Source organism: Fukomys damarensis, unplaced genomic scaffold, assembly GCF_012274545.1.
Source record: "Fukomys damarensis isolate Sample0158 unplaced genomic scaffold, DMR_v1.0_HiC HiC_scaffold_20, whole genome shotgun sequence".
In the NCBI taxonomy this organism is placed as follows: Eukaryota; Metazoa; Chordata; class Mammalia; order Rodentia; family Bathyergidae; genus Fukomys; species Fukomys damarensis.
This window is the reverse complement of record NW_022900932.1, coordinates 15,573,967-15,600,287: the sequence shown is the minus strand read 5'-3', so window position 1 is coordinate 15,600,287 and position 26,321 is coordinate 15,573,967. Positions and strand designations below refer to the sequence as shown.

The window sequence follows — 26,321 nt, the reverse complement described above, 5'->3', positions numbered from 1 at the left end:
TGTGTGTGTGTGTGTGTGTGTATATATGAACATATACACACACGTATAGATAGTTACCTTTAGGGTATGTTTATATATTGCTAGTGGTTAAGCAAGAGATAGAGAGCATCAGATAGGGGTGACTAGTGAGGTTAAATCGGAAATTTGAAAAACTAGAATCTCAGAGGACTAGGAATAAGTACATCTTACCCACCCAGGCTCCTCTCTGTCTGCCCTTGGGAGTCCATTTGTGTCATCAGCTAAAGGATTTGGGGGAATCTCTACATTTCCATGCATCGTATGGACCATAAATCACAGCGTGTAATAATAACACATAAGAATCTCGGGGATGATCTTACTGAGGGATGGTTAGTAACTTTTACTGCATATGGTAACTGTATAATGGTGGCTTCTGAAAGTGCTGAGTTGGAAAAAAACTGAGTGTCAGTCATGTCCAAGAGGAAGGAGCCTGTGACTGATGAACGGTGCCTCCCCCGGCTGATGAGTGGGAAGTAATGGTGCTGTCATTCACATCCTCTCGGCTTGTTGTTTGTAGAAGGAAATCAAAGCCTACTTTAATCAAGCCACCAGGCCAAGCTCAAGAAAAGGGGAGTCATAACTGGAAGTAAATCTTTGGCCTCCAATCCAAATGCCACTAGATCATGAAACATTGCCCCTGTCACCATGTGTAGCCTCAGTGTTCCTACAGAATGTGCAGTTATACAGTCGGATGTCGCTGACTTCTTGGAGTACTAAATTCAAGTGAACAAAGCATTGCACCTCCTTGGTGTGTCTGATGGGCTATACAGAGAGCTAAGGTCAATACACTGTATGTGTCGATGATTGTGATATTGACAATGATTGATAACTCACTTATTTAACATTGTCTGTGACTCTGGCCCTGGGCCATGTGTTTGATGTCTATTATCTCTGAATTCCAACAAAGTATCAGTAAGTGATAGTCTTTCCATCATGCTCATGAAGAAAAAGTGAGGTTCAGATAGATTTAAAAACTCTGTAGAGTCACAAACTAAAAAGTGAGAAAGTTCTGCAGACCCAAAGCATGTGCTTTTGAGCACTGGACATGTATGAATGCATCTCATATGGGCTCTTGAATGGTACCATTCACAGGGATAATCCAGACTCATGATATCACAAATAAAGACTTGTGTTTAAAGTATGAAGCTCAGGAAAAGTATTGATTGACAGTCAACATTTAGACAATTGGGGAAAATAGTCTTTCCATCTAATGTAGGAATTCCTTGTCTATTTCTGTGTGCACTGTCATGAATGTAGCAAGAGTTGGATAGAATTGGGTAGATCATTCCCTAGTTCTTCATATATGGGCATTGTTGGCAAGAATTAATCCCATAACAATTGGTAAAAATGAAATTTCTGTCCAGTGCACCTGCCATTCTAATCTGCTACATGGTAAAATTTCCTAATTTAAGAGGAAAATAATCCCTGATCCTGGAGAAAGAAACTACCTTTATTTCAGCACACTTTGAGTCTCTTAGTTTGATTGTAAGTGGGAGCATGAGTGGATAGGCTCATTCTGGGAGGTCCAGAGACCTCTGTGGGGACCTAGCTCCCCACAGGCTGGTGAGTGGGTTTGTATTGAGCCTCTTTCCTGTGCAGTGAAGGCAGAAGGCACATCATTGTATTTACCCAAATAGTGTATTGTATTTACCCAGAGAGCTCAGTTCTTAGAATCAGCTCCAAATGAATTCATCAGTCTTCTGACTTCATGCCAACTTTCAGTATTCATGTTATAGAGTATTAACTTTTAGGTTAACTATGAAATCAAAATAAAAATTAGTAAGGTGAGAAAAGAAGAGTGTCTTTACTTGCAACTCATATTGGGACTGATGTGGAGGTGGGATAGGAGAGCTATCTTTCAGCCTGAGTGATTTCTGCCTAAAAAATGAGTTGTCCTCTTCCTAGACTTGGCATGGTCTGCAGCCCTAGCTGGGATCGTACAGAAGGGAAATCTGAAAATTCCAGCATCCAGCGTAGGATCTGTGCTTAGTGACTAGAAGTGCTTCTTAGGAGAGGAGCACTGCTTTACCCTATCACTCCCTAGCTCTTCCTTCTTGTCTTAATTCAGATTGCTTTCCTTTTGATTAAAATGCAATCCAGGGGAAGGATCTGCACAGACTTTCTCTGCTGGTTACTCTGATCAGGACTTTTTGCTGGCTTTTTCTGCCTACTTACCTTTTTTATGCCCCCTCCTTGATCTGGATCCCTAACACCTATCTGTTTTTACCCCATAGAAAGCAGTTCTCCATTCTCCCTTCACCCTGACAGGTTACTGATAGAAGCCAAATATGCTTCTTGTCCCAGTAGGTATTTGTGTTTAATTTTTGTCAAAGCAATCAAGGTAGAATTTCAGGGACCACCTATGTATTCTGCTTCCCACTCTGTGGCCTTTAGAGACCACCCTGAAAGTCAGAGGAGGATACCCGTGACTCCATTCCATCTTCTGTTCATACGTACCTACAGGCTCGCTCTCTCTCTCTCTCTCTCTCTCTCTCTCTCTCTCTCTCTCTCTCTCTCTCATCACCAACTTGCAGACAGTACTGTAACCCCCATCTATCCCTGGGTTTGTATAGTCCGTGGTCTCCATTACTGCCTGCTGAACTTGACTGTAACGTTGTTCTTCCAGATGGGAGTGAAGGAGATGTCCCTTGGCCCAGCTTGGGCTGCAGTCAGGCACCCACCTTACTTTGGACTCCTTATGGGCCAGGAGTGGGAGAAGAGAGACTGGGTGCTTGAAACTTTGTGGGAACAATCACTTCTTAGACTAAGCAGGAAGAAAATGGTGCTCATCTCTGGGGAGCCCAAATTGTTGATGCCCTGCCCTTCTGTTTGGGGCTCTTCTACCTATGAGACCATCTCCAGAAAGGACTGTGTTTTTCATATAACAGTTTGTCCCTTTAGAAATTATCGTGATGCATGTCAAGAGCTTTCACACCAAAAAAAAAAAAAATGTCACATTAGCTTCCAAGTTTCTGATTGTCTAAATAACGCAGCAACTCAACATACAGCTGTCTGGCATTTTGACAGTACAATAACCCATAATTCTTCCTGCCACTCAACACTTCAAGCTTAGCATTTTTTAGTTTGTTCTCAAGGAGTATTCATTTAAATTTTCAAGAGCAAAGAGTTGAATGTGGCTGCCTCATACCTCTTTTTTGATCTTTCCTTATTTACTTGGGTCCTCTTCTCACTTATTACATATATTTTATGGAATGCTCATGCTTGTATATCAACTTTTGTGAGAGGTGGAATGTTTGCAACTTACTGTTTCTCATTCCCCATATAATTGGGGAAGAATGAGAATCAAGACCTGTCATGTAGAGGTACAAAATCCCAACAATGAATGTAACTGTACTGTATACCTAAAATGTACCAATAAACTCAATTAAAGATGGAAAAAAAAAAGAATGAAATATATCTTTCAAACTCCAGAGGTCAGCTTCCCCACATGCAGTTCCTAAGCATTTGCCCTAGGGTCAAACAAGGAGGAATCAGAGAGAGAATGAAGTTGTTTATGACTCTTTCCTGCCTCCATTCAGAAGCCAGGTGAAGTCACTCATTGCTGCCTTCTGGGAAGGTGAAGTTTCCATTTCTTATCTTCTTTGTAGGGAAACTCCTTGATCTTTGAGTCCAAAGGATGACCTTTGAATACCCAGTTACCATCTTTACTTACCTTACCTACTGGTTTTGGATTGTCCTTTCTGGTTGGGTTGTATCTGGTCATCCTTGTAGGTTAGTTAGGATCCCAAACGAGGAAAGTGAATTATGAATCTAGCTTTCATAGCTACAGTGTCTTTATAAACTTGGCCAAGTTGGTAATTACCTCTTTAAACATTTTCCTTCTTTTTAAAGTGAGGTTATTAGGTTTTTGTCATATCTACCTTTATAGACTTGTATGTAACTAGGTGAAGATTAAACAATGCAAGTGAATATGTTATGTTATTAATAATTATAATTATATTATTTTTATAAAGAGCTATCTCCATATTAGATATGATTGTGAGTTTTTTTTCATTTACTGTGCTACTGCTTTACATCCCTGGTCTTATTCCTGCCTGTAGTCATTGAATGGCTTATTGTAATATATGGATCACTTTCTGAGACAAAGACCGTCACTGTAATAACATTGTTTATTTTGAAGCCTTTCTTGAACTGTGTTCTAGGACAAACATTAGGATCTTGGTCACCTATAGGACATCTCAGCATTTACAATTTCTACAATGAAACACTCAAGTTTGTAGTCATGACTTACCAGCGGACTCAGTGAATGTGTCTTACCTGGGTGGAGAGACCCCAGCCTCCTCCAGCTTGCCAAGCTGATTTGAAGCCCACCAAGTTAAGCACGGTTTATAGTCTGAATGTGTGCATAAAAAGAATCACTGTGTTTGTACACAGAATGTTTACGCCTTCAAAGCTATTAGTGTGATAAACATTTTACCAGCATTTTGCCCTAAAATCTCGGTAACATAATTAGCATGCTGCAGTCTATAGGAAGTGGTGCTACTGGCAGGAGAATTAGCTCTATCCCTGAGAGTCACTCTGACAAATCTGGGGTGGGCTGCTGGTGGGAAATGATGGAATGTCTGAATCTAGGTTGATGGGGAGTTTTCAATGTGGAATTTCTCCACCTAAGTGGTTTTGGTGGGGAGGAATCTGAGGTGACTGTCTCTAGTTTATTAGCAGTTTCATGAGTTTCTCTTCTTCAGAATTGCTGATTTTATTTGCTGTACATTTGCTATTTCTAAATGGGGAATTTGAAGTCTGGTGTCTTCAATTTGTACAAGATGGTGCAAAGTCACAGTTCCATGCTCAAAATAGCTTGGACGAGGAGGAGTAAGTTTTAGCGAGGTTTACCTCAAATGCTGAGGTACTAGCAGTAATGCTACCACTTGAATTGTAGATCATTCTATATTTTTTAAAGTGCTTCTGCATCTGTTCCGGTAGCTGATCTCAGAATAGTGCTATGAAGTAGAAGAAAACAAACTTGCTAAAATAATATTTTTCATCATTTTTTTCTGATTATGAAAATAGTACATAATCCACTCTAGACATTTTTGAAAATAATGCACATCATCAAGAAGGAAATTAAGGTTGCTTGTAATGCCCCACTTTCCACAGATAACCATTTACAATCCTCTCTCTCACAAATTTCTTTTGGTATATATTTGCACATACACCTGTAGATGATGTTTTAAGTTGGGATCATTTTATAAATATATCGATTCAGGCCTTTTACATAAATATTTACCCATGTTTAAATAGTCCTCCTAACTCCAATGTTTAGTAGAAGAGTTGTTTTCTATTATTAATACAAAACAAAAATGTAGTACAGTGCAAAGTAAAGGATGTGTTGTATTATTGCTTTGTAAAAAGATTCTTTTCATTTGTTCTCTTTTCTATTTAATATCAAGAAGTATGTCCCAGCATATACTCAGCATTTTTTTTCATTGAATTTATTGGTACTTGTTAAGTATATAGTGCATTTACATTCATCATTGGGATCTTGTACCTTTACATGACAGGTCTTGGTTCTCATTTTTTCCCCTTCATTCTGCCCTCCCTTCATCCCCTCCCCCCTCCCCTATTTACAAAGGCTTTGTTTCCATTTTTTCCTTTGCTCATATTTTTTCTTTTCTCTTATTTCCTTTCCGCTACCCTTCCCACTTCCCCTTCACATTTAGCCTTTTCTTCCTATTTCACATTGTCATTTATACAATTTGGATCTTATTTACACTTTTAGTTTTTCACACCAGAGAAACTATTTGGTATTTACATATGTCACTTATTTATTTCACTTAAGAATATGGCCTCAATATTCATCCATTTTCCTATGAATGATTCTAGTCTCATTCTTTATGGCTGAGTAGTACTCCATTTTATAGAAAACCCATATCTTCTTTATCCAGTCTCCAACTGATGGGCAGTTGGGCTGCTCCAAGTTTTAGCTATTGCAAACTGTGCCACAATAAACATGGGCATGCATATGTCACTGTAGTATGATTCTTTTCATTCTTTTGGAAGGATACCCAGCAGAGGGATGGCTGAGTCAAATGGAACCTCTAATCCCAGCTCTTTGAGGTATCTCCATATTGATTTCCACAGTGGTTGCACCAGTCTGCACTCCCACCAACAGTGGAAAAAGGTTCCTTTCTCCCCTTTCTCCTGCCAACATTTGGTATTGGTTGATTTCTTGATAGCAGACATTGTTTCTGGGGTAGGTAGAATCTCAGTGTTATTTTCATCTGCATCTCTTGAATGACCAGTGATGTTGAACATTTTTTCATACATTTATTTGCTGCTTTTACTTCTTTGTCTGAGAAATGTCTATTCATTTCAGATGCCCGTTTTTGAATTGGGTCTTTATATTTGGGGGCCCTGATTTTTTTGAGTTCTTTATATATTCTAGATCATAGTCCTTTGTCTGAGGAGCAGCTGGTAAACATTTTTCCCACATTGTAGTTTGTCTCTTAACTCTGTTGGTGGTTTCTCTTGCAGTTCAGAAGCTTTTTAATAAGACCCCAGGTGTTGTTTCTTTGTGCTAGTTCCTGTGCCACTGAGAATTTGTTCATGAAGTCTTCCTATGCCACTGTCTTCAAGAGTTCTGCCTAACTTATCTTCCAGAAAGTTTAGTGTTTCTGTTTTAAAATTTAGATATTTAATCCATTTTGATCTTAGTTTTGTGCATGGTGAAAGATAAAGGTCTAGTTTTAATCTTTGGCAGGTTGAAATCCAGTTTTTCCAGTACCATTTATTATAGAGGCTATCTTTCCTCCAGTGAGGATGGTTGGCTCCTTTGTCAAGGATGAGGTAGCTGAGTACATCTGGAGTTGTCTGTATCTTCCAATCTATTCCACTGATCCTTGGGTAAAAATTTTTTAAACACATCTCTGATTATAACCTTAACATGCTAGAGAGGGAGTGACCAGGCTATCTCTAATTATTTTTTGAAGTCTTATTATTCAAAATGTCAGATGGAAAGGGAGAGGTTTTGTTCTCAATTTTCAGTGGGAAAACAGGAAAAAAAAAAAAAAAAAAAGAAAAGGAAACCTGCATCTAGTTGCCACAGGGCACACAGAGGAAGGTGTCCCTCAAGTGGGCGTCTCCACTCAGGCACCTCTTACTGCCCTAGAGGTGAGACTAGCACTGCTGGGAAAGGTCCACTGTCCTGGTGCTTGGGGGTCTCTTTACACACATTCTTTCCAGTGTTTTGTGGTCTTGCTGACTTCTAGATTGCCGTCCCTCCCCATGCCGTGGCTCTTTAGGGCTGCCTCTCTCAGCACCTTCTTGCCTACTTGTATGCCTCCCTTTCTATTTATTACAGACAATTTGGGGGAACATCTATCACATTCCAGGCCCGCTGATGAGTGTGAGGGTACATAGAAGTGTTAATGTAAAGTCTTGTTCCTCAGAGTTCATCTGGGATTTAAATCCAAAGCACAAACAGGTAACTATGGTAAAATATCATGAGGAAAAAAAAATACAACTGCCACTCTTGCCACTTACAAATTCCTGAGAAGTTGTATCAGTGCTTGAGTCTTATTTTCCTTATTTGTAAAATTGAGGCGGAAAAGCCAGATGATAGCTATTGAAATAACAGCTAGCATTTATTCAGCACTTATTATGTTGTAAGAGCTTTACACATATTGGCTCATTAATATTCAGTGCTTCATGGGGTCAGGGTTATTATGATCCCATTTCTTAAGTGAGGAACTGCGGTTCAGGATTCCATGGATGTATGGTGAAACCATGAGGCTGGTCAACTCCAGGTCTTGCTGTTTTGAGACTGCCCTCCACTTTTCTTTACTCCCTTCTTGCCTTGGTTCTTCTTGGCCTCTTTGTCTAAATCTAAGATCCTTGTTTCAGACTATGCCTGAGATGGGACAACACTCAAAGTGTAATCTGGAGTTTGATGTCTTTACTTATGTTGATGTCTCCCTTATGTTGATGATATCTTGCTTCCCAAGCACATTGGTGCCCAGGACCTTCTTGGGAGTTTCCCTACAGGACTTCAGAGCACCACAGAAGCAGGGAATTATAGGGTTGGGAGAGAACAAGAAGGAAAGCTCTTCTCTCAACTACCCATTTACTTCTCCAGATGTACCAGCTTCTGCAGCATCTACTACCTGAGGACACTGCATTCCAGCATGGTCTTGCAGTAGTGACCAAAACAGCTATGACTCCTTCTCCTGGGAACCAGTGTCACAACCCACGAAGCTGGGAAATACTGTGTCACATAGCTGGCGGCCCTGTTGGGGAAAAAGCAGTGAGAATGAAAATGTTTCCGGGCTGAAATGCATCATCCCTCCTGACTTCCAGGGACCAATCAGTTCCTGCATAAGGTCTCCCTTCTCTGCTGTGGGCGGCTCACATCCCTGGGTCTTGCAAGTCCAGAATTAGTAGTAAAAAGCTCTTGTCCAGGGGACTTGGATTTAGCATCATCATGGTAAGTGGTTTACCAAAAAAGAAGAAGACAAAAACCCCAAGACCTTAGTCATAATGGAGGAAAGAAAGGGAGGGAATAAAGAGCTGAGTTTTAGATTGCTTATGAATAATTTTTTTCTCTTTTGAGATTTATACTAAGCCAAAATATCTGGTTCTCAGATTGGGTTGAATGAAAATAATCTATATATGTATATATGCATACTTGAACAATGTCAGGCTTCCGCTGTGTCTCCAGTTCCTCTAAGTCCCCAATCTAGGGACTTCTATAGCTTGGTTCCAGCAAGAACAGGCACTGCTTCAGTATTCATTTCAGTGGCATTGACAATACTGACAATATAATTGACCTAAAAAGTTCTGGATTTCCTGTTAATGCACTTTAGAAATGTACATCAACTACCCCCCCCCAAAATCATTTCTATCTACATTTCCCTTGATTTCCATTTTCAAGAGAGCGGCTTCATCATTATTATTCTATTTGAATAGCACTGATATCGTGAAGGATGGAAGGAGATTTCTATTGTATGCGGGAGTACTTTATTTCGATATTTTCTTTGTCTGATTATACATGATAAACACACATTAGTGACATTTCGTGCATGTTTGGAAGATAAATGGGGATATCTCTTTAAACCATTCCTGACACTTGCTAACCTGTGAGCTTAATGGCATTTTCTCTTTGATTCAATAATTTGTCTGTCAAAAAAAAAAGCTGGGCTGACATTCTCCTTGTTGTGGGATTGAAATGGAAAGAAATCTCTTCTCTTGAAGATAATTTTTTTTTTAAATTGAAGGGAACATTTTAGGATAAAAATGTTTTTGAAATTATTTGGGATTTTGGTGGTGGAGCAAGTGATAAAAGCGAGCCCATTACCTCCTTTAGAAAGTCCTCTTGAAATAATTAGGGGATGTGTGAAATCTTGCAAATGAAGATGGTTTCTCCTTCATCTTGTTCTTGTGAGAGGCCATCAGCCTTCCTTTTTTGGAGGTGTTCGGGCTGTGTGTATCTGGTTACACTTAGAGATGACTTCAGCTCTGTCTGCTTGCCATGGTTCCTTCCATCCTCCTTCTGTTGGAAGGAGTGAGAGATAATTCTGGCCCTTCTGGCATTATCCTGTCAAGTCTCTGAATCCAAGAGGCCATGGTTTCTGGTTTGTTTTTTGTTTTTTGTTTTTTTAATGTTAAGGGTGAAGCTGGAGCTAAGGGAGCAAGTGGAGGATGGGAGTAAGACTTTGAGCTCTTGAGGGAGCCTTTCACATTTCAGATAAAGGTGACCAAGCCAATTGGTCAAGAAGCCATATAAGGCCATGTCATATGACCCCGTGATGCAGTACGTACCCTGTTAGCTCAGACTCCTCTCAGCCCTGCATCAGGGGCCTCCTGAACATCTGATTAGAGGAAGTAGATTGGAGTAGGCAGACTGTCGAAGCAGGGAGCAGGTAGGGGAGGGGAGAATGTTTGCTGTTTAGAGCCTGTCCTCTTGTCTACCCCAGCAGCCCCTTCAAGGGACGCCGTTTTCTTATTTGACTGCTCCTGTGTGTTTGTTTTAATGAATTATGTTTTCCTGTAAACAACTTTGAACAGGGTATTTTTTTCTGTTTTAAAAATTGAAAAATTACATAGGAACAAGGGAGGGGGAAACTGCACTGTGAGCATTTTGGCCCTGACCCAGGATGGCTGCTGTGGGAGGACTCTGATTCCCCTCCTTTTTTTGTCTTTTTCCTAATATTTGAGGTGTGCTGTGTAGGTCTCAGAAATAACCATAACTTGAATTTGTATCGCCAGGAGTGAGAGGGAAAGGGTTTAGAGATCCGCCTGATTTAGGGCCAACTGTGGAAATTTTGTCCTTCCTCCCTGTTTTGTATAATAAAGTGAAAAAACAAAGATTAGGGAAAAATACAGTCACCAGGCTCCCTTATAATTCAGTCATTCAGCAGGTTTTACCTCGTGTCTGTTGGGTATAGGCACAGCCCTAGGCCCTCGGGGTGAATCCTGGTCTTATAGCTTACTAAAAGTGGAGCTGGTGGTAAAATCTGGGTGTCTTGACTGCTGAGCTGATGCTATTCTAACACATCGCACTCCTTCCTAGAGACTGCTGCAGGAACTGGAGAGTCTGAAGTCCTTTTCCACGTGTGTTGTTCCTGCTTGTGGTAGCCTGTGCCCATCTACTCCTGGGAATGCTCTGTCTGGGGACCTGGGTGGGTTCTTTCGTGGTGAGTTATTCTTGCAAAGAGCAGTTAACCCAAGTGGATGGACAAAGTCACTAGCTATCACGTGTGCTTTCCCCTTCATACCAAGGAGGGCTGCTTCCATCCCTAACACTTTTTCAGTATCTGTCAGAGCTCATCACATAACAAACACATCAAACAAAGGAAAATGAACCTTGTACTTGACTGACAAATGAACATAATGTTTCTTTTTTCTTTTTTTGAAACTTAATGGAACATTTATTAATCTTGGTTTTGTAATTTTTATTTCACATTTTGGAGCCATGTTCTTGTTTTTGTTTTATTTTGTTCAAGATCTCAAACATTTAGCCAGGAGTGGTGGTGCACACCTGTAATCCCAGCACTTGGGAGGCTGAGGCAGGAGGATCACTGTGAGTTCCAGATCAGCCTGGGCTACAAAGTGAGTTCCAGGTCAGTCTCAACTACATAGTGAGACCCTGTTTCAAATAACAAAACAAACAAACAAGGTCTCAAACATTTCATTGGCTTTAAAAATATTTAGAGGAAAGTCCTTGATGCAATCCCTTCAGTTTATAGATAAAAGGCTTTGGGAATAGATGATCTTATAGCCCCTCCCCAAAACCAAATCCTATACCTCAACATGGGCTACTCTGTGGAGCATCCCAGATGGGCTGGCTTATTTGCAAGACTCCTGTAAAACCTCTATGTCTGGACTGGGTGCCATAGAAGTGGCCTTGAGGACTTAAGGAGAACCATGGTGTATTGGTCAGCTTAGGCTACTGTAGCAAAATACCATAGATTGGGTCTCACCCATATGACCTCAATCATAATTACTTCAAATACTTTCTGTCCAAATATTTATATGAAAGCCCCATCTCCAAATACCATCACATTGGGGATTAGAGATTAAACCTATGCTTTTGAAGCATAAACATTCAGTTTATAATACACAGTGTGATGGAAAAATACAGTTTTCAGAGTCTGGTTCAGTTTCAATTCCTTGTCACACTACTTTTTAGCAATGAGATTTAGGATAAATTGACTATGTTATGAGGTTCACTTTCTACTTCTGTGAAATGGGGATAATCATTCATATGCAGGTTTGTTGGTTATGTGCATTAGAAGTAATATGTGTAGAGGGTCCAGAGCACCCCAAAGATAGCACTCTAATTATGATTCCCTCCAGTTATCTGAAGGCTTTTAATTTTTTAATTTTGGGCTTTTTGAGATAGGGTCTCACTATGTAGTTGAGACTGACCTGGAACTCACTATGTAGCCCAGGCTGGTCTCGCACTCACAGTGATCCTCCTGCCTCAGCCTCCCGAGTGCTGGGATAACAGGCATGCACCACCACACCTAGCTTACCTGGAGGCTTTTAAAATTGAATGAACACAGTAGCTAATTTGTAAAGAACTTGAATATGTGCGGTGTGAGATTGTGACAGAGACAGGGCAGGGACACCTAGGTTGGGAGCATGGCAGGAGGCCGGAGTTGAGTGAGGTTTCTGGCAAGGAAGCTAGGCTAGGCTCCTAAAGGGGTTTGTTTCTACAATTCCGGGAAGGCTCCGGCTTGGGTTGTGCCAGGATGCAAGGAGTGGACTGAGAAGGCATTTCAGAGCTCAGGGCTTGGAGAGGGCCGGCAATTCAGGGCTGAAAGATCGCTAAGCTGGGAAGATCTTAGTTTGTGGGTTTTTTCACTGGAAGAGGATCTGTAATTTAACCTCATTCGACTCATTTTTTTTTACTATTTCCAGAATGAAAAATACATACTGACATAGTGTGGAGGAGGGTGGTATTTATGCAGAAATGATTCTAAACTTTGGGAAGGAAGCAAAGATCAGTGTTTACAGAAGGGAGAGTGCCTCTCTACCAACTACTGTGAGAATGAACCATGGTTGGAGGGGCCTGGCAGGTGGGAGGAACATCAGAGACAGTTCATAATCCCCCCAGTCCTTCCTCTTGACTAGTGGCTGCCTGCAGCATATTAACTTTCCTAGCTGACTCAAGTCGAGCCGGGCCTGTAGAGGGAGGAAGTGGCTGCCTCGCTTCTTCCTTTCCTCCTCCACTTGAGTGCCGGAGGTGCTTGTATTCCACCCATGGGAGAGACTGACATGCATCATCACAAACCTTGGAATATCAACATTAAGCAATAAACATGATTTACAAGTACATTATATGGTATGTTGGAAGATGATAAATGCTACAGGAAAAAAAAAAGAATAAGGGAGGAAGTAAGAGACCTAGTAGTCCTGGTAGAGGAGTCAGGACCAGTCGCAATACTGTGCAGTGTGCTGATGGTGGGTTTTATTGGGGATGTAAGATGAGTAAATGTATGGGAAGCAAGGTAAGGGGATGAATTGGAGGAGAAATACATTGTTAAAATGAATTTTCCATCTCTGAGCTCACAGATGCATGATACAGCAAAGAAGCAGCCAGCTTCTGCAAGGCCCGGAGTTTAATTTCTTCCCAACGAATATAAGCAGCATGCTTTATGGGGTGATAAGGAGCTATCCTCCCCTGCCTTGATCATTTGTGGCTCTTGGTACCACACGGTGCCTGGTATCGGATGGGGATTGCGAGGTGGGATTTGAAGCCAAAGTTCTATAGCCAAACTGGGTTTGGTAGGCTTCTTAATGGCTCAGATGTTTGTTGGATGAGGGACTTGAGTGGATAAATGTTACAAACACTGAATGAATTTCTGAGTGAGTAAAGACTGACATCTCTGTGTAACGAACGGGTAATTTACAAGTTCCACTGCAAGTTCCATCCTGCACTTCTGGTCTCAAGGGTAATTGTTGACGGTACTTTTCTTTAAATATAGACATTTGCACCACTGAGGAAATATTCAGATAATACAATGAGAAATGATTTAACTTTAAGTAGTTTGAGTTTTAAGATAAACCCCAATTTGGTTTACCTGTAAAACCTATAATCAAGGTAGAGGGTGTTTTCTGAACCCAGTAGGTGACTTGCCCTGCTAATTTAAAGTGAGAGCAGAGTCGGGTTGATAGATGTGTTGATCGCTATTCCATGCTGATGGACAAGAGCCACAATGGGCCATCAGTTATGAGATGGAGATGGAGCCAAAGGGTTGGGTGTCCAGGGCATCTGCTGATCTGCTGGTTACTGAACTTTGGATATTATCCCATCCCAAAGATAGAGGGAAACAGTGAGAGAGACAGTGCCGGACAGTCCACAGGCAGCCATGTCTTAGGTCTCTTGTATCAGAAGTTGATCTATGGGCCTTGGCATGTATATTTTTTCATTGTTTCTCAGATGAGCTTATTGCAAATGGTGTAAGAATGAGGGAGCCACTGCACTCGAGGGCAGTCAACTCGAGGGCAGGAACTAAGTCTTCTTCTTTTAAAATAATCATTTTATTGGTGTCTCTACCTTCGTATAGAAAAAGCAGTAAATGTTATTGCTGGAAGCTGAACAAGACAGACACATCCATCCCACTTTCTTCCTTCAAGGTAGCATTCCAAGGCCTCCTCCATCCAGTTTATTTTTTTAAACAGGACTATTAAATAAATATTATTATATGCTTTGTTTTCTCATTTTAAAAACATGATTATTTTAAATACATTATGTGTATTCCCCCATATATTTTATTTATTTATTTGTTTGTTTTGTTTTGTTTTTTGAGACAGGGTCTCACTATGTAGTTGAGACTGACCTGGAACTCATTATGTAGCCCAGGCTGGTCTCAAACTCAGTGATCCTCCTGCCTCAGCCTCCCGAGTGCTGGGATTACATGCATGCGCCACCACGCCTGGGTCTCCTCCATATATTTTAAAGCTACATGCTATTCCAGAGTATAGAAATAACTGAGTCTTTCCATTTTTCTGGCATTCATAGAAAAACTTGAGAAACCTTTGGCTGTGTTGTAGGACACAGATATGCTCTTACACTTACCCAAGACCTTGCTCCTCACTTCAGGACAGGCTAGTCCTTGTCCTCTCTCTGCCCGCTCCCCATAGGAAACTTGTCATTAAAAATCAGTTGATTTAGTGCTCTGGAGGGAAGGTCCTGGGCTATGTTGAACATCCCTCCAATGCAGGGACTCAGGCTGATTTGAAGTGGAGTTGTTTCACAAAGTGAAGGGGAACCGGGTAGCCAGTCCACAGTGTGCATGCTGCAATGTTCCTGGGCAAGATTCAGACCCTGTCTTCAAAAAGACTATTAACCGGGCTAGGGATTTAGCTCAGTGGTTCCGCCACCTGCCTCACAAGTGCAAGGATCCAAGTTTGATCCCTGGTACAAAAAAAAAAAAACCAAAAAACCAAAAAAAACCTACAAAAACAAAAGAAGTCTATTAACCTTTTTTGGAGGTGGAACTTTCTCTTCCTGGAGAGCTCATACAATGAGGCCAGGGCAGGAGAGCCTGTGGGGGTCTCCAAAGACTCTGATATGTGTGTGGAAGGAGCCACTCACCTCAGGGACGCTGTTAAGGGTGGCGTGCTGGTGTGTGCACTCATAGAAACCAAGATATTTAGAAGTCACATAAAGTAAGGGTTCTCTGGGACCTTGGAGAGGAGAGACGACAGCAACAAAAAGCTCAGCCCTTAGCCGAGCCAAGCTCCAAGAGCCCCTTTCACAGACACATAAATATTTAATAATCATCTGTCTACAACCAATCTAGGGGAAAAAAAATCTTTAAATAGACTGCTCGAAAGGCCAAAACCTGAATTTTAATTGAGGTATTTTGAATTACTCCCATTATTCAGTCGCTCTGACTTTTTCTTAGTGAGGGGTGGATTGTTTTTGAAAGGGGAATTGGAATTACTAGCAGCCCTTTAAAAAAAAAACCTGCCGTTCCTGCTAAATAATAAACTAGGCTTTCTTTTTGTTTTTTTAAAAAAGATGTGGCACTTTCAGAGAACAAAGCAAGAGGGCAAAGGACCATGAGCCACACACATTAGAGATGCCATTTGAAAAGCAAGTGTTCTGACGCCTCGCTAGGCTTTTCCTTGCCAAGTCTTCTCGTGAGGCTTCCGGCTGGGACTGCAGGTCCCGCTAAAGTTTCCTGGATGGAGGAGGAGGGCTGTGTGTGTGTGTGTGTGTGTGTGTGTGTGTGTGTGTGTGTAGGTTGGGTGTGTGGTTTTGTGTGTGTGTGTGTGTGTGTGTATTATATATTTATTTTCCCTTTCTCTGCCCTCTGGGCCTATGGTCTCCCGCAGCTGATGTAACAATCCTCTTGGACGAGCCCCTTGTATCTCATGCTAGCCAATTTCGACAGTCTAAAGTGCTCAAATTGAGCCATTTTGTTCTGTGTAAAATCAACCTCGGGCCATTATGTGTGGTTTCTCATTCACTTGCCTGCGTCCCCTCTCCCTTGCCTTGGCTGGGCTCTGCCCATCAGTGTCCTCCCCTCCTCTCCCGTTCTCTCCTTTTGCTCCCGCTCTGAGGGCTGAGAGGGAAGCAGACAGCCTTCAGGACAGCCCATGTCCAGGCTGGCCGTGTCAACTGCACTCTGGCAGAGTTTGCTTTGAGGTCTGTGTCATGGCGCAGGGCTGCAGGGTCGCGCCCCCCCCAATAATTGATCTTGCTTATTCATCTGTTTTCCGAGGTTCACCCTCTCCTCACGCTGGCCTTTGTTGGGATAGATTGTTTGAAGATTTACGATGGTGCTGACGGCAGCTCTCCCTGGTGTCCCCACCACCTCTTCCAGGGGGAGACAATGACGCCGTGGCACTTAGGAAGTTCTCCCACTTCCCCTAGTCCTGGAATGCATCATGGGATGGCGTGGATAAGACCTTTTCCAGACTCAGTCTCTTTGCACCGCCCTTGTGCACTGATAGGAGAAATGTTAATTGGTGCTCGGGCGTGAGACTGGCTTTGGGAGGATTTATCGTGGAAAGCAAAGGAGGAGTCCATCTTTGTGATTGTTGGGAGTCCACACTCGCCTGCTTCAGACTATTTTTAAAACCAATGGTCATGATGGATCTGAATCTGGTAATTTATTCGATTTTGGGTCATTAACCCTTGTTCTGCTTATGGCAGCAAATGACTTCATCGTCAGAGATGATGAGTGTTCCAAACTGTGGGGTACTTGGCTCTCTCCAGCTTCCATCAGAAAATCAATTTTAAGCAAGTGGCAGGCATTAAAATCCTCTCTGCCTCTGCATATGGGTTTCAGTGGCATTGCCCCTAGGACGTGAAGATGCAGGGTGGCAGTGGGGCGGGGTGAGGAGAGAAACTTCTATTGCCAAAGGGCTGGCTAATGTCCTGAGAAGGATGAACAACAGACCCTGTCACAGGACTCTGAGGGCTAAGGAAGGATCATAGTTTGGTCTCAGGAGGGAGAAAGGAGTGAACGTCTGTCCAGTGATCCTGTCTTGTAGATGGAATAAGCTAGCTTGAAATCATTGTTTTCATTCCCAGTGACTGAAGGCTGGAAGGATCTTACTAGTTAAGCTTGTAAAGCTGCAGCAGTTTAAATACTTTTTTCCCCTATTTTTACCTGGTATACTCATTCTATAGTTGACCTTGAAACACATGAACTCATCTTTGGAAAAAAACATTTTTTTTTAAACCCTAAAACACCTTATTCTTCCAAGCCGAGGCTGGCTTCTGTTGAGCTGGAGGTGCTGCGTGAATAGGTACCATAGCTCAGCATCCCTGACCACAGCTCACAGGGTGCTGGCGTGGCTGCTGCTGGCCTGACTCCCAGCTGGGCAAGTGACCAAGCATTCCCAGGGCCTCCCCTCACCATGTCCCCCTGCCACGTCAGACAAACTGACCAGTGGTGTCTGGGGTCAGGGAATTCCTTCAGTGCCTCTGAGGAAGGAACTAGTGTTTGATCAAGAGCAGAGAACACTCTGAGGATGGGCACATCTCTGAGCACTGCTGGTGTGAGGCTGCACCTTCCTTAAAAGTAAGGATGCGAAACATCTCCCGCTGCTGAATTTTCAAGTTGAGCTATCTGAGGGGAAAAAGATGGATGTTTAGAAACTTTTAAGTGGAAGAGACTTAATAATTATATGGCTACATCAGTTTTTGTAGATGAAGAACATAAGACCAAGACCTACAGAAGAAGACCTTATGCAAGGTCACCCCAAACTGCGTGGAGCAGAAGTAGTGTGTCTGGGAGAGGAGCAGGAGAAGCTTGCCCTAGGTGCAGGCACTGTGGGGCCTCAGTGTCTGTAGGGACTTTATAAATAATAATAAAGCCCTGCACCATACTTTTATTACTACCGGGAATTGGTGTATTCAAGAATGTCAGCGCTAAATACCCGTCCCTGCAGGCAGGGGCTCCTCTCTTTGGTACACCATTGCTTCTAATCCCAGTTGTGAGTTTTTTTTTTTCATCAAATGAAGATGAATTCTTCTTCCAAAAACAACAAGCAAACAAAAAACAAATCTTCCATTAGAAGAACTCCCTACTTCTTTTGGAATTCAGTGAGGGAAAAAATGACCTTTTCATGTTCACAGAAGCCAAGATTTGTGCAGAAAAGTTTCAGTGTCTATAATGCCAAATGTAGGGTGTCCCCCAAGATGAAGTGAGGGGCTTTCCTACCATTTACCTCACCCCTGCATCCCTGTGGTATGGGAGTGTAGGAAGCTGGGTCAGGGGCCTCTGGCCTGGGTTAAATTCAGTGGAATTTGGAGATTGTCAGGATTCCCTTCTAAACCTCATTCTCTCCCACATCATTAGCCCCTACAGGGAACCTCTTGGTGGTCTGTGTGTGTCTCTTTGTGGTCATCTTGGCCAGACTGGCTGCTGGCCGGGCTTTTTTTCTCTGGAACCGCTCCCCAAACAGGGTGGGTAAATCTCCCAGTTTGCCTCCAGCTGCCGAGTCATCAGTTCTGATAGACAGCTGCCTCTGTGCCGAGCTCCCCCTGCACCCCACAGCCCCCCACTTCATCTTCCCTCTGTCAGAACTCACCCTTTGGCAGAAATCTCTTCCAAGAGCTAAGTGCAAGCCTAAAAGAGATGCCATCAAGGTATTTTTCATAATTTTCAAAGATAATTTCTCCCCACATAGTTATGGCTTAGCATCCACCAAAATCTACACAGCAGCCAAGTCCCCTCCCCTGCGAAGGATGGGGGTCTTTTACTGCTCAGCACCCCTGGGAAAAGGTCCACTGGACAAGAAGACTGGACAACCCAAGGTTCCCTCACCAGTGGATTTAGAAACAAGCTAAAGGAGTTATTTTCCTATGAAGAAGGAAAAATTAAATCGGTTTCTTGTCTTCTTGCTCTAAGAAAGAACCCTGAGGATTTTCCTCACATGTGAAGTCACAGTTTATACCCATATTTTTCAGAGTAGGTGACAATAATTCCAGAAAATTCTATGCAGTTTCTTTACTCCCCTACTCTTCCTGTTATATCTCCTCCCTCAGGAAGAAGTCAAGGAAATAAGTCCTTTGTCTTCCTAAACCTTCATGCCCATCTCTCCCACCCCTGAATTCTCCCTGTGACTGGTTGTCAACAGGTGGCAAGGACACGGAAGAGGAAGAGGTGCAGTCTGTGCCTTGGGCCCTCTGGACGATCTGCACATCAGCCCCAGCTGAACTGAGGTCCCGGGGGTAAATTATCCCCCACTAAGCATCCTGGGGCTTGACATTCAAAAATTCTATTCATTGAAAACAGACTAGCCCCGAAAACCTGGTTTAGTAGATAAAATCTGAAACCACAAGAGGATAAATCTAGTTTGGCTTGTTTGTACTGGTCTAATTTAATATGATCTCCCTTGGAGTTTCCAGCGTCTAGATTTTCTAGATCATTAAATCCATTACTTTTCGGTGTTAGTTTTTTTTTTCTTTCCTTAGGAGGATGGGGTAGGAAGTGGATATATATTTTAGCAGCATCCTACACTAATCATGGGAGCCTCATCAAAGCCCATTTGGGGTGTGAAGTAACTAATTTCCAGGCCCAGAGGCTCTGAAGAAAGCCTTCCATCCGATTACCACAAAAGACACCAGCAGCTGAGTCAGAGAAGGGGTCTGCTTGTCTGTAGCCGCTGCTGTAGTAGAACCCACAGATGGGGTATACAGGGCTCACTGCCACCTTCTAAAATGCTGAATGTCAGGGTGAGGGGTACAGGAAAGTGGCCATCTCAAATTCTCCACATTCAGAATGACCTAAGACCCTTAGAGCCATTGCCATGGGTATAGGTGTGGCCATCAGAAAATGGGCCACCTTGTGTGTCTGGTGAAATAGTTGTAGCACCTACCTCAGGATCAGTGGGTGAGGTGGCTGAGGGTTGTGCAAGTCACCACATGCTCATGAAAGTTGTCTTATTTCTTTAACCCCTCTGAGCCTCCGTTTCTCTTATCTCCATTTCTCTATCTGTTACAGAGGAAATCTGTGGGATTGAGATTTTAATATCATCTACCCTTCCCGTATTGACTTTGCTAAGCAGAAGATGATTAAACCGAGCCCCAGGGAGCTGTGGCATCTTGAGAGTTGATGCCCCCCACCCGTTGTCTTCTAGGGACCAGCTTTGGACAGTTGGAGAACAGCCAGGGAGCAATGGAATGTGGTCAGTGGTTTGGACACTGAGTAGAATGCACAGGCATGTCCCTGTCTTCCCAGCATCTCTTGATAGCTAGGAAGGAGAGGAGGAGTCCACAGTACATAGGGGTAGGGGCAAGGCAGCCTGTTAGGACCCTTCCACTGGGCTCCTGCTTGCTGGGTGGAAGGAGGAGTGTGTGAGCTTGGCTGTGTGGGAGGACGATTGTCACCCTAAAATTATAGGTGGGGTATGAGTCCAGCTTGGGTTTGCCAGACTATCCAAATGGCATGGAGAGGAGCATCTGGATCTGCCCAAGGCTGTCCTTGGAGGGCAGTTAAATAAAGTGTTGTCAACACTGAGATTCCATTCGCACATTTGCAGGTCACGGTGGCCCTCAGTCGATCCCCTTGTGCAGAGTGGAGTAGCGTCCTGCCAACTAGAGCTCTCCACCCTGTTTATAGCCACAGCACTGTGGCTGCAGGCCGCAGAGCATCTCAGAGGCTCGTGTCAGGGCTGCACTTGCTCCAGAACCAAGCTCATGACCCAGATAACATACAAGAGTTCAATGTCCCTCTCCCTCAGCCAAGAACCAATGAAAAGCTAAAGAAATTTTTCATTTCATTGTGAATTTGTCTCTATGGCACTGTGCGTGTGTGTGTGTGTGTGTGTGTGGAGAGAGAGAGAGAGAGAGAGAGAGAGAGAGAGAGAGAGATCTATGTCTTCTTTAAACCCCTTAAATCTTTTTCTAACTTTAAAGATGATCTTTTCTTTAAATTTTAGGATTTTCTCTTAAATAGTCCCTTTGAATTTCCTCCATCTTGTGACCTCAAAGCAAAAAGAAAGCAAGAGGAGAAAGAAAGCTGGGAAATGTGTTGTGTAACTAGCCAGAGTGAGCAGTGAAGCAGTGTATAAGGGCATATGTGTAAAGCAGGTGTGTGTGTGTGTGTGTGTGCGCACTTATGTATATATGGCAGACATGGGTGTCAGGCACTACATTACATGGTGCACTTCCTTGGACAGAGGTGGTACAGAGTGTCTCTTCCTGGACGGTCTTTTCACAGGAGGCTACCATCCAAGGCACTAGATTCTGAATATCATTAGCCCGTACACTCTCAACAGGTCAGGAGCAATAGGAAAAACCTGTTGTCTGGCTTTGTATTTGGAATAGTGGAATCACTAATCTACTTGATCTAACCAAGTCAGATAAAGAAGAAAGTGAGGGATACCCGTGTCTCGGAGATGGAAGGTACTTGTAAAAGCAATTTCTTTTGGGGAGGGGGAAAAAACACAGAGCAAAGACTGTTGGAAACCTTTTAATTAGTACTAATTACCTCAGCAGAAAATGTTGGGAGCTTGAAAGGATTTGTGTCAGCAAGTGAAAGATCAAAGATTGCTAGGCTCGCATTTTAATCTGTTGGCTATAAAAAGGAACGAGGGGGGTGGTAATGGGACCCAGGAGAATGGCTGCCCAGGTGGCTGTGCCCTTAATCCCTTCTTTACTGCAGCAGCCTGAGGCCTAGTCCCAATTACATAATAAGATGATTTAATTTAATTTTTTCCTTGACTTGAACTGGTAGAGACAGGAAAAAGGGGTCGTTTTCTCCCCTTTGGTGAGGGTGGGTGGAGCTAGGGAGCTGCAGAATCCTTTCTTTGATTGTCCCAAAACCTCTCATCCAGCAAAAGGACACGTTAATTTTGATTTTGTAAGGCAGACGGCTGAACCAATGAGCTAAATCCCTGGCCCTAATAATTTTGATTTTGAAGCAAAAATAATCCCCAAAGTAGTAACGACCACCACAACAAAAACCCGCACACAGGAAAGCGCTCTTGGAGGACGAAGGAATTGCGGAGCGTACAAAGGGGAGGGCTTTTGATGTGGTTGCACTGTGGCTGGAACTTAACCTGGGGCAACAGGTAAACTGTGTTACTGGAAGCCTCTACCTGCTGGATTGATACTGTGACAGGTCCTTGGGGGAGGAGGGAAAGAAGGAGGGAGGGGAGGGAGGAGAGTGGTGTCCACAGAGCCACCCCACACGGCCTCCCAGTCTGCTCTTCCCTTGCCCCCGCCGCCATCACTCTCTTCCCTTACTCTTTAAGAAGCCTGAGGCTGGGGACAGGTTTGTGCTCTCCCACGTGTTCATGCCTGAACACACCGGTCAAACTGATGGCTTCCCACTGCAAGCACCCGCAGATCTTTGTATTCTGGTCACTCGAACCTGCTCACCTCTCGACCAGTGCCCAATGGGAAGAGGCAGATAAACATCCTAGTCACCTTGCCCCTTGTTTAGGGTACCACCGAGAGCTGATCTGCATGGCATTCCAGACTAACCTAAAGCAGAAATCGGCAGGTGATTGCAGACAGGTAGCTCACTGTTAAAGATCATTCACAGGAACCCGGGCCCCTCCATGTACACTGGGTCTTATCTATGCCTTGCTTTTAATACAATACTGAGTAGTTGTCATAGAGGTCCCACCACCCACAAACCTACCATCTCTACTATCTGCCATTCCTATTAGTTTGCTGATCCCTGCCCTAGTAGGTTTCAACCCCCTTTGCTCACATCAGTTACCTGCCACATAGTATGCTTTCTTTCCTTGATCTCTTCTCTCACTTCCCAGTGCTTTCTGGGAGCCCTTCCCAAAAGAAGACTTAATGTGACATTTTCATTTCTAGGTCTGCTTTAGGAGCACCCTCCTAACACTCTGTGCAAATGTGTACTCAAAAAGTGACGGAATCTCTCTGGAGTTTTGCCTTACCCTTTAGTCCCTTCAGTTGCCAGGGTTTACACCCTCAGAAACACAACAAAGCAAATTGGAGCTTGCTTCAAGGAGGATGATTCTGCATGTTGCCACTACTACAGAAGAAAGTGACCCCATGTCATGGAGTCCTTTTTCATCCCTTGGCCTCCTCCTCAATCTCTTAAAGAGACAGGCTGCAGGAAAAACCCAGAAGAAAGCCTACATAGCAGAACCAAGGATACTGGCTCTGGATCCATGAGTACAGCTCAGTACTCTGAGCATTTTTTGCTTGTTTGGTTTGGTTTTTAGTCTTAGGAGATGTAATTACAGTGGCCCAGTTCCCTTTCAGAGGGCCTGACCAGTAGCCATGGTGTCTGAATATTCACTCCTTCTGGGAATAGCTATCAAAGTTTTTGGGCCCAGTTGTCCTGGTGTCTAGCACATATCTCTTCCTAGTGATACATGCACATATAAAGTGACTGCTACTCAAAATCTGACATAGAATCCCAATTTACATGTACTTTTTGTGCCCCTATATCTCTTGAACTCAGTCAATTAATTTTGACTTTTATCATGCAGATTCAAGAGGGTCTTAGCAGATTGGGGAAATAGATGCATCAGTGCCTTGCCATTTTTATTTACACATTGTAGAGTAACATAACACCCCAAAACTTAGCTGCCCATGAAAGCAAGCATTTATGAAACAGTCTCTGTGGGTCAAGAATATAGCTGAAAAACACTTCATTCAGAACTTTGGGGTCCACCTGGAAAGAATCTATTTCCAGGCATGTTCACGTGATTGTTGGCAGGATCTAGTTCCTTGAAAGACATTAGACCAAGGCCTCATTTTCTTGCTCGCTATTGGTTGGAGGCATCCTTGAGTTAATCATCACTTGGGCCTCACCACAGGGATGTGGTGGTGAGGAAGTAACAGAAAGAAAGGCCCAGAAACAAATAAGGCTCAGTCCTTTTAGAACCTTATCTTATAAGTGACAGCCATCATCTTTGCAGTATTCTTTAGGGGCAATGAGTGGACTATGTAAGAACATGACTACTGAGAGGAAGGGATCTTTGGAAGCGTCCTACCAGCTTAGACGCTGCCTACCACAGCACTGGTAATTACACTACCAAATACTTGAGAATTATGTAAGAATGAGGTATCCACCTAAGCACACTTTGCTGTTGTCTTTAATCATTAAATCATATTGATTGCTTTAGAATTAGGTCTTCCCAAGACACCTCCTACCAGCTCTGTGTTGTTGAAGAAGCTACATAGAGAATACTTCTATCATTTAAAAGTCTCAGCTCCCAATCTACTTTTTGGAAAGTGTCTTTCCTGGACTTTCAGCCCAAAGTAATAACTGCCTCAGAGTTCTTGTTACACTTATTTTCTATATTGTTTATGTGCCATATAATCATGCATTGCTTTGCGACAGTTCTATTGTTATCTTGAATTACTCCTTGAATCTTGTATTGTTTAATTTCCACACGTCAACATCTTGTCTCTCCATAAGAATTATAAACAATTTGAATGCAGCAGTTGTCTAATACTTCAGATAAAAACAATGGCAGTGGCGGCTTTCTTTAAATACATGTTGACTTTTTCCTTTGACAACATTTATTTTTATGACTCATGACCATGATTTTTCAATGCCCACTGAAGGCCATAATGCCATTGGTCACCATACCAATTTATTCTGGTTTGTTTGTTGGCTTTTTTTTTTTTTTTACTAATTTTGTAGGTGGTCTTGTTTTAGTTTTTAATTTTTCCCCCTTTACTGTAATTATAATAGCCATTGTTTGTCTGCCTTTTTCTGGTTTTGGTCAATAATTAGGACTCAAATTTTAAAAATTTTAATAGAGTCACAGTTTTCTGAATAAGTGCCTGCAGTCCTCCTCCCTGATATCCTGATTTTGTGACATTGCCAGTGGAGTTGAGAGGGAAGGAGAAAGAAACAACTCTTTATTGAACATTGACTTCATGCCAGGAATTATTTACTTATCTGTGGCTCATGGCTGTGTCTCCCAGAATGAAGATGGATGCAAGTGTGAGATTTAGATAAATAGTGTGCTGTATTTTTATGTTCTGAATGATGGCTGCATTAAACAGGATATAGGAGGCCAGGTCTTGGGAGAGGAGAGTGAAAATGAACACAGCTTGAGGATGTTAGAGTCGACCACACTGTGAGAGCTTATGGTTCTGTGTTCTCAGTGCCTGGCTTACATAGCTGCTCATGATGTCATCTCATGAAATCATCTCCTCAGGCACAGGTGAGAATCTTGATATTAGGAAGAGCAGTCACCTGGAAGGTGAATTTAGTTTCCCTCCAAATTCATATGTTGAAATCCAAAACCCCAGAAGCTAAAACTGTTTTCTTCTTTGGAAATAGAGTTACTGTAGATACAGTTAAGATCATATTGGAGTAAAGTAGGCCCCGAAATCAGTATCGTTGACGTCCTTGCAAAGAAAATTCCATATGATGAGACATACATACACACACAGAACTGCCATGTGAAGGTTACATTGCAAACTACAAGAGGGTAGAAGAGAAGCCTAAGAAGTCAGACCTTCCCCTACTTCTTTTGGAGGGATCATGGCCAAACCAACATCTTTATTCCAGTTTTCTTGCCCTGGGACTGGACACATTTCTGTTGTTCTGTTTTCCCATGCTACATAGAATGTGATTTTTTTTGTTGCAGTGGCCCTGGTGGCACTGATAAAGGAGATTTTTCTGGCCTGAGTTGAGACCCTTTCACCGCACTTCTGTCCTTGGCCCTGAATCAATCCCCTTGTTTGTGCTCTGTTGTGGCCTGCTCTTGCCTGCAGGATTCCTTCCCTGTTCTCTAAAAAGGTATGCTCCCTGCTCCTTCCCCATGCATGTGAAAAAGAAGCCATCAGAGTGATGGAGGAGACGTTTCTGGTCACACAGTACTGGGGAATATCTGAAATGTCTCAGAGAACTCATGTAAAGCCTAGGACAAGGCCATTTTACATGCAGTGTTCTGGGCCAACCTGGCTTCCAGGCTGCACACAGCTTTGGAGGTTCAGGGCCTCTGAATGCTAACGAGAGCTGTAGTTTCTAAACAGGCATGGTGGGTTTGCTGTCACTTTCCTTTCCAGTCATAGCCTGCTAGTCTTGTCTGTCTTATTGAAATTAGGAAAGTTCTCTTAACTTTCCTTATGAGATGAACAGCTGTGTCATCTCTTCCATTCATTGTTGCAGAGTCTCCTATCTAGATCACGATCTGTTCCAGCAAGATTCAGCTATAGCGCTCAGCAGCAGTGGCGGATGGCTTGCCAGGGCAGTTGTCATGCCCAAAGAAGGTAGAGTGGCTCACCTATCAATACAGGGAGCAAAGGCACTATCTGTCATCCAACCCAGCGTTTCTCAACATTCGCACTCATGTCACACTGGGCCAGGTCATGTTTTGTAGTGGGGCTGTCCTGTGGTTCGTAGGTACAGCACTTAGTAGCG

General features: G+C 43.0%; 1 protein-coding gene across 3 annotated transcripts in view; it reads left to right on the top strand.

Moving 5' to 3' along the window:
• The window catches only part of Lrmda (leucine rich melanocyte differentiation associated), a 1,009,463-nt gene that overhangs the window by 514,216 nt on the left and 468,926 nt on the right, over positions 1–26,321 (top strand). The gene's annotated exons all lie outside the window — the stretch shown is intronic.